The following is a 10,206-nucleotide window of genomic DNA, read 5'->3' as shown; positions in this document are numbered from 1 at the left end:
GTTATTCGAACTTGAAAGGATCTTGTTCCTATTTGTGGACCAAATGCACAATCAAAGCCAAGCAGATGGCCTTTGGTTTCCAAGCTAATGCACATCAAGGTGGACGCATCAGAGCACATATGGGATTACGTTTAAAAATACAACTTTTAAATTTAAAAATAATGTTTATTTTTTAGTTTTTCCTAAAAGAGCGTTTTGACTCTTTCTATTGTAAAAAATTCAAATAAATACTTTTGAAATTTTTATACCAAATATATCAGCTTTTTATTTTACACGACTTTTTAGATACTAATAGTATTTTGGGAAAGCCTCTAAAATTACCAGCCATTTGCAATATAGCTCCCCAATGTTCAAAAAGTACTAAAATAGCCCCCAAAGTACCAAAATATATCAAAAAGACCACTTCTTTTTTTATATTCCTATAATACCCCTATTCTTTTAACAAATAAAATAATAAAATAATTGTGAAAAAAACCCCAAACAATTTTTTTTTTAAAAAAAAAAAAACCAATGGAAGAATAAATACAATAAAAATATTTTTTGGAATAAATAAATAATTAGTCACTGTAGTTGGCCTAAATTACAAATTGCTTCATGTCGTATTAAAGTAAAATCAATTTGGTAGTTTGATGGCCTACTTTAATACTTTTTTTTTTTTTTTTGAATATCTCAAGAACGTACCTTTGATTTTACTTTAATACGATATGAAGCAATTTGTAATTTAAGCCAACTACAATAACTAATTATTTATTCCAAAAAACATTTCTTTTTGTTTTTATTCACCCATTAGTTTTTTTTAAAAAAAAAAAAATTGTTTAGTGTTTTTTTACAATTATTTTATTATTTTATTTGTTAATAGAATATGGGTATTATAGGAATATAAAAAAATAAGTGATCTTTTTGATACATTTTAGTAGTTTGGAGAGCTATTTTAGAACCTTTTGAACATTAGGCTGCTATATTGCAAATGACTCGTAGTTTGGGAGGCTTTTTTATATTTTTTTCCAATATTTTTAAGCTTACTAACACAATCTCAGATAAGCTCTACTCTCAATTTCAATTACATGAAAATTTGACAAGAACGATGTTAAGTATGTACAAAATCAACTTTTTAGGTGCTTGTGTAGGCGTTTGATCAAAACTAGAGTTTCTCTCCTCAACTTCCTCAATTTGTAGATGCTAGCTCCCCATACTTGTACATGAAAGAAACTTACAAGTTATGTCTTTTAATATAAAATCTATATTCTTTTGCATAAATTGTCCCACTCTTATTCCTCCTTTTCACTTGAAAATGAAATCAATATTCCATGCATAAAACCACTACCAGAAAATAAGAAAAATTTAAAAATAAAAATTGCTTGCAATGCATCCATGTTGGATAGACTAAGGCATGCAGCCAGCCCACATAGGCGTACGTAGACCATCTATTCTTATGTCAGCATTGGGCCAAGTGTTTTAGCTAAGTGGGCTGAGGCCTGTAAATGAACAAGAGAGAAGCAACCTGGGCGATCTTTGAAGGCCCATAATGAACAGTAAAAAGGCCACAAAATAATAGGCTTGCATAAGTGGGAATCAAAATCAAAAGCTCTCGGATTCCATTATTCCTTTTTAGTTTTTAGCAACTGCCCTAATGGGTAACAAAACTCTTAGAGATACATTTTCTTAGTGCCAAACACTAATCAATTCACACGTGTAGAAAAGAAAGAATTAAACACGAGATCTTAAAGAAAGAATGTTTACCTTATCTTTTGCGAATTAAGGTCAATGCCTGGTCAGCCTAAGTTGTTGTGTTTCATCTGTACACGTACGCTTTATAGTCCTCTTCTTGTGGGACTACTTACAATTCAAATGTAAAGTTTTACGTAATTAGCATAAATAAATGCTAAAGAAAACGAGAATAAAGATTTAACAGATAAAATAATAAATTAAAGATATATTTTGATGAAAATAAATGGAGCACATAATTAAGGGTAGACGTACGTACTAACCAACCACTTGATGAAAATAACTTTAGCACGTAATCAATAAACATTTTATGGGACACAATTAATGCTCTCTTCCCCTCTAGAGAATTCCTGCTCTTTTCACTGTAGATCTCTTCTACCTTATCATTTACTCTCTTTTCCTCTCTCTCTCTCTCTCCCTCCTTTAGGCTTCAATGGAGGACCTCATTTCCCAAGCCTCTTCACTTAATTGAATAGACAACCCCCCAACCTCCTCCCTAGCTCTTGCTTCTTCCAACAATGTCTCCCACTCCCTACCCAAAACCCACCACCAAGATCAATCTCACCCAACCTGCTTTTTGTTAGGAGTGAATACCAATTATCAAATACATGGCGGAATTAATATATCCATTTTTGTCCAAATTAAATAATCTAGCACCCAATGATAATTCTCCACACTACAGAAAAATAATCAAGCTAACCCACAAGCAAAATACCAATATTTTTACGTGAAAAACTCTCCAATGCGAAGATAAAAACCACGGGACCTAGTCTAGTTAAATCTTCTACCATCAACAATAATGAGTTTACAATTTCTACCCTAGAGAAATATCAGAGGTATCTCCACATCAAGAATACATGCATTCTTTGATTAACACATAGATTGATCACTATAAAAGTGGATTTCAACAAGAACAAAGAAAAATCTCACCAAGTGAGTATGAGTCAGCAATTTGATGGAGAAGGATTCCAACGATCAACATACTAAAATTTCATCAAGATCGGACAGCAAATGATCCCCCAATCTCTGACGGAAGTGGCTGTGAGAAAAACTCAATTTTTCTCTCTTCTCTCCCCCGAACGGCGCTGCCCCTCTCTCCTTGATGTGGTATTTTTGTATCCAAAAATATCAATAATAAAAATAACCACTTGCAATATGACGAATCTTTGTAGGATAGGCTAAAGAGAGGGTGTCGAACTTCAAGGACTGTAAAAGTTTTGTTATCAAATTTATGAGATCAAAAATAACCTAATTAAAAAGAGATTGACTTTGTTTGTGAAATTAAAGTGCATGAAATTAAAAGAGATTTAAAATAAGAGAGAGTGTAGGGTATTGACTTTACCTCTATCCGCACAACAATGGCTAATCATATTTAATCCTAAAAATTCATTCTATGCATGCTCTAAAAAACAAGAAACTACCTTATTAAAGAATAAGCATAATCAATCTATAGTTGGCACAGATTGTCCACCTACCCACTAAGATGCGGTATGACCCATCTTCCCTAGGTATTAATTATCAAATTCGTTAACATGATACATACAATCAATGAATAAGTGTAATATATCTTCGGTTGGCATGGACTGTCTACCTAAATTACACTCAACTGGGATGTAGTACAATCCTTATTCTCTAGGCATGGCCTATCTAATTCTATTGATCATATATCAATTAAACCCATTGTATAACCATCATTCTCATAATCATAGAAAATAATAATGATTTGAGATTAACAAAAGTAAAATACTTTCTAAGACAATGGAAGAATTTCACAAATATTGATTTTGGAATTTTAGAACAATTACATTTAATAATTAAGAACATAATCAAAATGTAGCAATTCTCATAGTTGTACAACCAACATGCATAAACTGAAAATCTAGAAATTAAATACAATCAAACCATTGTGTTTGAATAGGGTTACATCAACACCCCACGAAGGGATTTAGCCGCTCATGACTCCGCTAAGCCTCCAAGAAGATTTTTGTATCTAAAACTAAGCACACATTTCCCTTGAAGTTTAAGGTCTATTTATAGGGAGCAAACAAGTCCTAAAAGCCCTAGGAAACCCAAAAAAAAATCGTAATTCACTCTCCTAGTCAAATTAGGAAGCATTCCTAGTAAAAATCAAAATAGGATTTGTCCAGATTTGCATTCTTTTATTGCAGGACGATTTTGGCATTTAATAATTAATTTGTCTATCTGCATTTAATAATTAATTTGTCCAAATTAGGAAAATCATATTTCCCAATGATTTGTATTACTTTGACTTAGCTTTCCAATGCCACTAGAATCACCTCAATCCGATATTTGAGCAGAAAGTTATGGTCAAGATACTGAGACATGTGCAGAATCCAAATTTGAATCCAAACCGATTTTGACTCCAATTAGAAAAATTTCGATTTAACCATCTCTTTTACTTGATTAAACTTAACAACATCATATAGGTTTTCTATTATGATTGGTTAAGCTTAATCACATCTTCTAGGTCTTCACAAAGTGTGCTTTTAAACCCAAAATCAATGGAATTAATTTCATTTTTATTTAAAACTTGAAAACAATAAAACAACACAAAATCAAACAAATAACAATGCTAAGGAATTAACATATGCGAGTTAAGGGGCTTGAATGTACAACATCCGGCGCTTATCATACCTCCAAACTTACATATTGCTAGTCCCTTAGCAATACAAAACATGAATAAAACTGAAAAACAAAAACAAAAAGATAAGTCCATCTTTCGTGGGATGTACGATTGCATTTAGCATATGTAACAAGCCTTTTAAACCCCTAGGCATTCCCTAGAGGACGAGTGAAATCTCGTGAGGGTTTTCTAAGAATGATAATCACAAACATTGTCATCATTATGTCATTCAAAAGAATAAAACATCACAAAAATAATGTTTCTCATTCATTAGCAAGCTTAAAATTATAAACTTCATCTCCAAAATTTCAAGGAATTCACAAATCAAATCACTTACCAATGGCAGATTGAGATACATCAAATTTCAATTAGTGCAAAGTGAACTAACACATAATCATGAGGCTTCAAAATAATTCCAATATGAATGAATCAACATCTTAGAATTCATTGGAGTTCCTATCCGATGAAATAACCAAGGCAATTTTTTTTTTTGTGTAGGCTTTGCAATGCTTAGCTCTCTTAAGCTTTCTAATTGACCCATGTATCGAGTGTTAAGCCAACGACTCCCAAACCAAAAGGTTATAGGGCATTAGGTGTAAAGACACCCCTAAGAACTTACTAACTCGAGTCAAAAAGGCTACGAAGCTAAGCTAGCCATTTTATTAATCAACCCAAAAATTTCACTTTTTGATGTGAACATTCACTGCTTAATGAGGCAAAGAGATCCAATTACTCAGCGAAAAATTCAAACTTGATTTTTATATATATATTTACTAGCATGCCAAGGTTATTCATCCAATACGTTACCCAACAAAATTCAAGATCATGAAAACAAACATAATTGGTCAAAAATTTCATACCTCACAGATATGTGCTAGTATGCTCAAGATAAATTTAAATTGAAACAAGAAGCATGCATGTTGCCAAAAGTAAGTAGCAAGACTCAAAATCCCTAAGTCATATGATCATGTGTTCACAACTTTAAGCCTACCAAGGAAATTCAAACCAAAATCAAAGCTCAACTATATGCTTAAGAATGACATAACAACAATAATGGACCGTGTTTTGTTTTTCCATACCCCCAAACTTAAATCATACATTGTCCTTAATGTATATATAGAACTAAAGAATAAGATCAAGAGTATAGGAATACTTGAATAAGCAGATGTGATCATAACATACCCCTAAACTTGAATGTAAAAACACATGTCTTGAAAGACAAAGTGATACTCCAACCAAATACCAATCAAGTGCACACATTGTTGTAAAAATATAATCAAAGAATGAAGCAACAACGGATAAAATAAACCTGGATGGAGATCATGTACCCTGGTGAAGTGAGGAGTCGAGCACACAAGACCTGCGCTCGATCCTATGAGGTATTTCTCAATGTAATTCTGAGTCCCGAGGACTCCTCTTAATATCCCAAAATTGCTTCTCTCAACTAAAAAGTCCTGAGGCTCCCCATGGTGGGACTCAAGGTATTTGTCCCAAACTGGTTCCCTAGACAATCTTTTGTCTCTATGAGGGTCCTGGGTAGCCAAGGAACTTGACAAAATATTTTCCACCCCAATGAAGTCCACTTTGGTAACTTCTGAATGAAATATGTCCCCTGTGGGGTTGTCATCAGGTGTTGGAGTACTTGAAGTAAGAGGCATAGGCTCCAGTCGGTTTCTCCATGATGGGGCTTCAGATAGAGGATCAGGAAGTAGGTCTTCAATAGTTTCTCCAATGTCATCCAAGAAGAAACATGTATTCTGATCAGGTGCATTCTGGAAGGCATTGAAGATGTTCAGTCTGATCTTCATATTCCCAAAGGAGATCTTCATTATTCTGGTCTGACAATTGATGCATGCATTGGTTGTAGCGAGGAAAGGACACCCAAGGATGACAGGAATTTGCTTATCTAGATTTGGAACCGGTTATGTGTCCAAAACTATAAAGTCAACTGGATAGTAGAACTTGTCCACCTTGATAATGACATCTTCTACAATCCCGCGGGGTTTCTTGATAGATCGGTCAGCCAATTACAAGACAGTACTTGTCAATTTCAATTCCCCTAAGCCCAGTTGCTGATAGACCGAGTACAGAAGAAAATTAACACCATCGCCTAAGTCAAGGAGAGCTCTCCCAATCTCGAGGCTTCCAATGATACATGAAATTGTAGGCGCTCCAGGGTCCTTGAACTTCGGAGGAGTGTTATGTTGAATCAAAGCTCACTTGCTCGGTAAGAATGACCTTCTTGGGGATATGTTTTCGAATCTTCCTCTTCTGGTTGCACAAATCCTTGAGAAATTTTACATATGCCGAGATTTGCTTGATGGCGTCAAGGAGTGGGATGTTGACTTTGATAGCTTGAAGACCTCCATCATGTCTTGTATCTTTTCTCCTTACTTCCCAAAGTGGGAAGGTGCCTTGAGACGCGCTGGGAATGGGACCTTAGGCTCATATGGTACCTCAGGAGTGGGGGCAGATGACGAAGATGCCTTAGTGATTACTTGCTTACCCTTGTCCTGATGAAGATTCTATAGGGCCTCAATTTGCCCATCCTTCTTTTCCTCCACATGATTGTCAACCAGTCTTCCGCTTCGCAATGTGGTGATGGCTTGAACTTGCTTCAAATGAGAAGTGCTTCCTTCTACCATGTATAGTCCCTTAGGGTTGGTCACCGGTTGACTTGGAAGCTTTCCTTCGTCCCTCCTGTTGAGGGCATTGGCAAGTTGTCCGACTTAAGCTTCTAATTTGGTGATTTCGTTGATTCGGGCTTCTATATTGGCGATGGATTGAGAGTGAGAATTCACTGTCTGAGTCAACTCGCCCACCTTGTCAGTTATCTCGCCCAACTTCCCAGTTATCTTGCCCATCTTGCCGATCAAATAGCTCATCATTTGCAGCATCCGATCCTCAACGTTATAATTTGACCGAGGAGGTAGTGTGGCCTGGTATTGCTGCTGTGGGGGTCAGTATGTGGAAAGAGGTTGGTAGGGCCGCTTAATGGATTGAGCTTGATTCTCCATCTCGAGTTCTAGGTATTGGAATACGGATCATTACCCGGTTGTGAGAAAGCTGCATTGACCTGCTCATTAGAAATATCAGCATAATTTCCAGTAGTAGGGCAATCATTTATATGATGCATAGGACTAGAACAAAATGAGCATGGTTCAAGTCGTGTGTGCAAGTGAGTAGAATTAGGAGCAAGACCAACAACTAATAATTGATCTAATTTCCTAGTGATAGCATCAAGAGCTTGGGTAGCAACATCTGGAGAATGTTCTACTTCAAAAAGACCATCGGCCTTTGGTGCTTTAAGTACAGGTGCCCTACGTCTTGTGGAAGCATGATGAATAGAATTGCAACTCAAGTTTTCAAACAAGGCCAATGCTTCATCCTCACTTTTTAACATAAATGTCCCCTCACGGGATGCATCTACCATTTGTCTATGAGGCTCAATCAAGCCATCATAGAAGCTTTGCACAAGCTGCCATTTTGGGACAACGTGGTGTGGGCATGATCTAAGAAGGCCCCTTAGTCTCTCCCAGGTCTCATGGAATTGTTCTCCCTCATATTGGAAGATACTAATGATAGCTCTCCTAATGTCATTGGTCTTTCCTATGGGGAAGTACTTCTTCAGAAATTCTTGTTGCAATTCAGCCGAAGAAGCAATGGAGTTTGATGCTAAGGAATTAAACCAATGTTTGGCTCTTTCCTTGAGGAAGAAAGGGAAGAGACGCATCCTTAGTCAATCCAGTCAATTTAATGGTAGAATAGATGTTAAATGCTAAAATATTCATATTTTTAGCCCTTAACTTACATGTGTTAATCCTTTAATTTTGGTTAATTCATGTCATTTTAGTTCATTTATGTGTTTTCCTTGTTTTTGTAGGCTTTTGGAAGAAAATGAGGTAAATCTAGAAGATTTGGGCTCAAAGAGAGAAAATGAGAAAAGTTGGAGCCCCTGACAGTGCAATCGATCGCAGACTCCCCGCAATCGAGCGCACTACCAAAAAAGACAAAACATGAAGCGGCCATGTGCGATCGAACGCACACGGGTTGCGATCGATCACACCCGTGTGCTGAAGAATTCTAGAAGCTGCGGACAGACTCCCTTTCCTTCCATATTAGGGTTTTCCAAGTCCCACTTGTAATAGGACTAAAACCCTATGAATTTTCTAGGTTTATTTGTGTAACAAGGACTTCTAAATCCTATAAATAGACCTCTAAACCTTGAGAATAATCAAGTTGGAAAAGACACAACTTTGGGAGAGGAATTGGAGGCTACCATCCGGTTCTTTCTTTACCTTTTCCTTTTTCTTTTATTATGTGTAACTAATTTATTTAGTAGGGCTAGATTGAAGCCCTAGTTATGTTTAGTTAATATTCAATATTGGCGCCTTAGTGATGATCATGTTATGGTATTTAACTTGATTAATTCCTGCTTTCATGAATTCCTCATATGTGTGTGCCTGATCAACATATACATGTGGTATGGACTAGTTAGTTAAATCAATTTGGATGACCGAGTCCTGAGTTTAATAAGAGTAACAAAAGAAATCCACACTAAGTTCTTAGGTTAATCAACATGGGGAACTGGGAGTATACACACATGCCCTAGGCCTCATGTGTTTGTCGATTTCCACAGAATATATGCTTTCTTAAAGAACAACTTAATATACACCCATGCTAAATCCTTTAAGAAAAAAAAGAGTAAGAATATACACCCATGCCTAACTCGTTGCTTAGGAAAATTTATAGCTTAAAAAGTATATACATATGCCCTTAGGTTGACAAACATTAGATATACATAACATGATCAAAACATTAGCATTTTGATATATTATCTAAATATAATTCGTGGTGGATATCAAAGCTGTACCTTTTTATTATTATCAACTCAAATCCAATCCTTGTCTTGTTTTACTTTCGGAATTAATTTGAAGCAAAATTTAGCAATCCTCGTGGGAATGACCCCGTACTTGAACTCTATACTACTATGTTGACCTCGTGCACTTGCGGGTAAAACCTACAATTATTTGCCTATTAATTTAGGAAGGTATTTGTAACAATAAGTTTTTGACGCCGTTGCCGAGGATTGCGGCAAATTTTGTTTAAAATTAATTTCCTTTAGTTGTGTTATTTTAATTTTCAATTTCCAATTTTGGTTTTTCCTTCAATTTATTTTTGTTTTAAATTTTTCTGTTTTTTTTTTTTCACACTTCCTATTTTGCCTCTGGAGGTGCGCTCGAGCGCTCAACCAGAGCGATCGAGCGCACCAGTGCGATCGATCGTACATCCAGAGAGCAGCACAGTTATTGCACTAACTATAGATCTGATTTTTTTTCTTTTGTTTCATGCAAGGTCATTCGAACCTGCATATTAGTAAGTTTTCTTTTTAAATTTCAATTATTTTTCCTTTTTATTTTAACTTTTTGTTATTTTATTCACACATGTGGGGAGGCGTTCCGACACCCCATGGACCATGTTCTTTATACGAAGACCCTTATCACCATGTTAGAAAGTGTCTTGTGATGAGACAAATTTCTAACAAATTTAATGGGCATAAGAACACATCGTTCTTTAAACCGGGGAATGGCCGCTATTTTGATTCTTATAACCCAACAAGGAGCCAACAGTCCAATCTCTCATGGCAAGCTCAAGCTCCCGGAATTCATGCTCAACAATCTCATGGACTGCAACATCACCCATCTCAGCAATTCTATGGTTATGCATATTCCTCTAACTTAGCTCCATAACACCAATGTTAGGCTGAACCACCTCCTCTTATAGATATGATAAATACATTGATTAAAACTACATAGCAAGCATCTGAGGAAATGAAG

This window comes from Corylus avellana, chromosome ca1 (assembly GCF_901000735.1).
Source record: "Corylus avellana chromosome ca1, CavTom2PMs-1.0".
In the NCBI taxonomy this organism is placed as follows: Eukaryota; Viridiplantae; Streptophyta; class Magnoliopsida; order Fagales; family Betulaceae; genus Corylus; species Corylus avellana.
The sequence above is the reverse complement of the archived record's forward strand: the minus strand, read 5'-3'. Positions refer to the sequence as shown.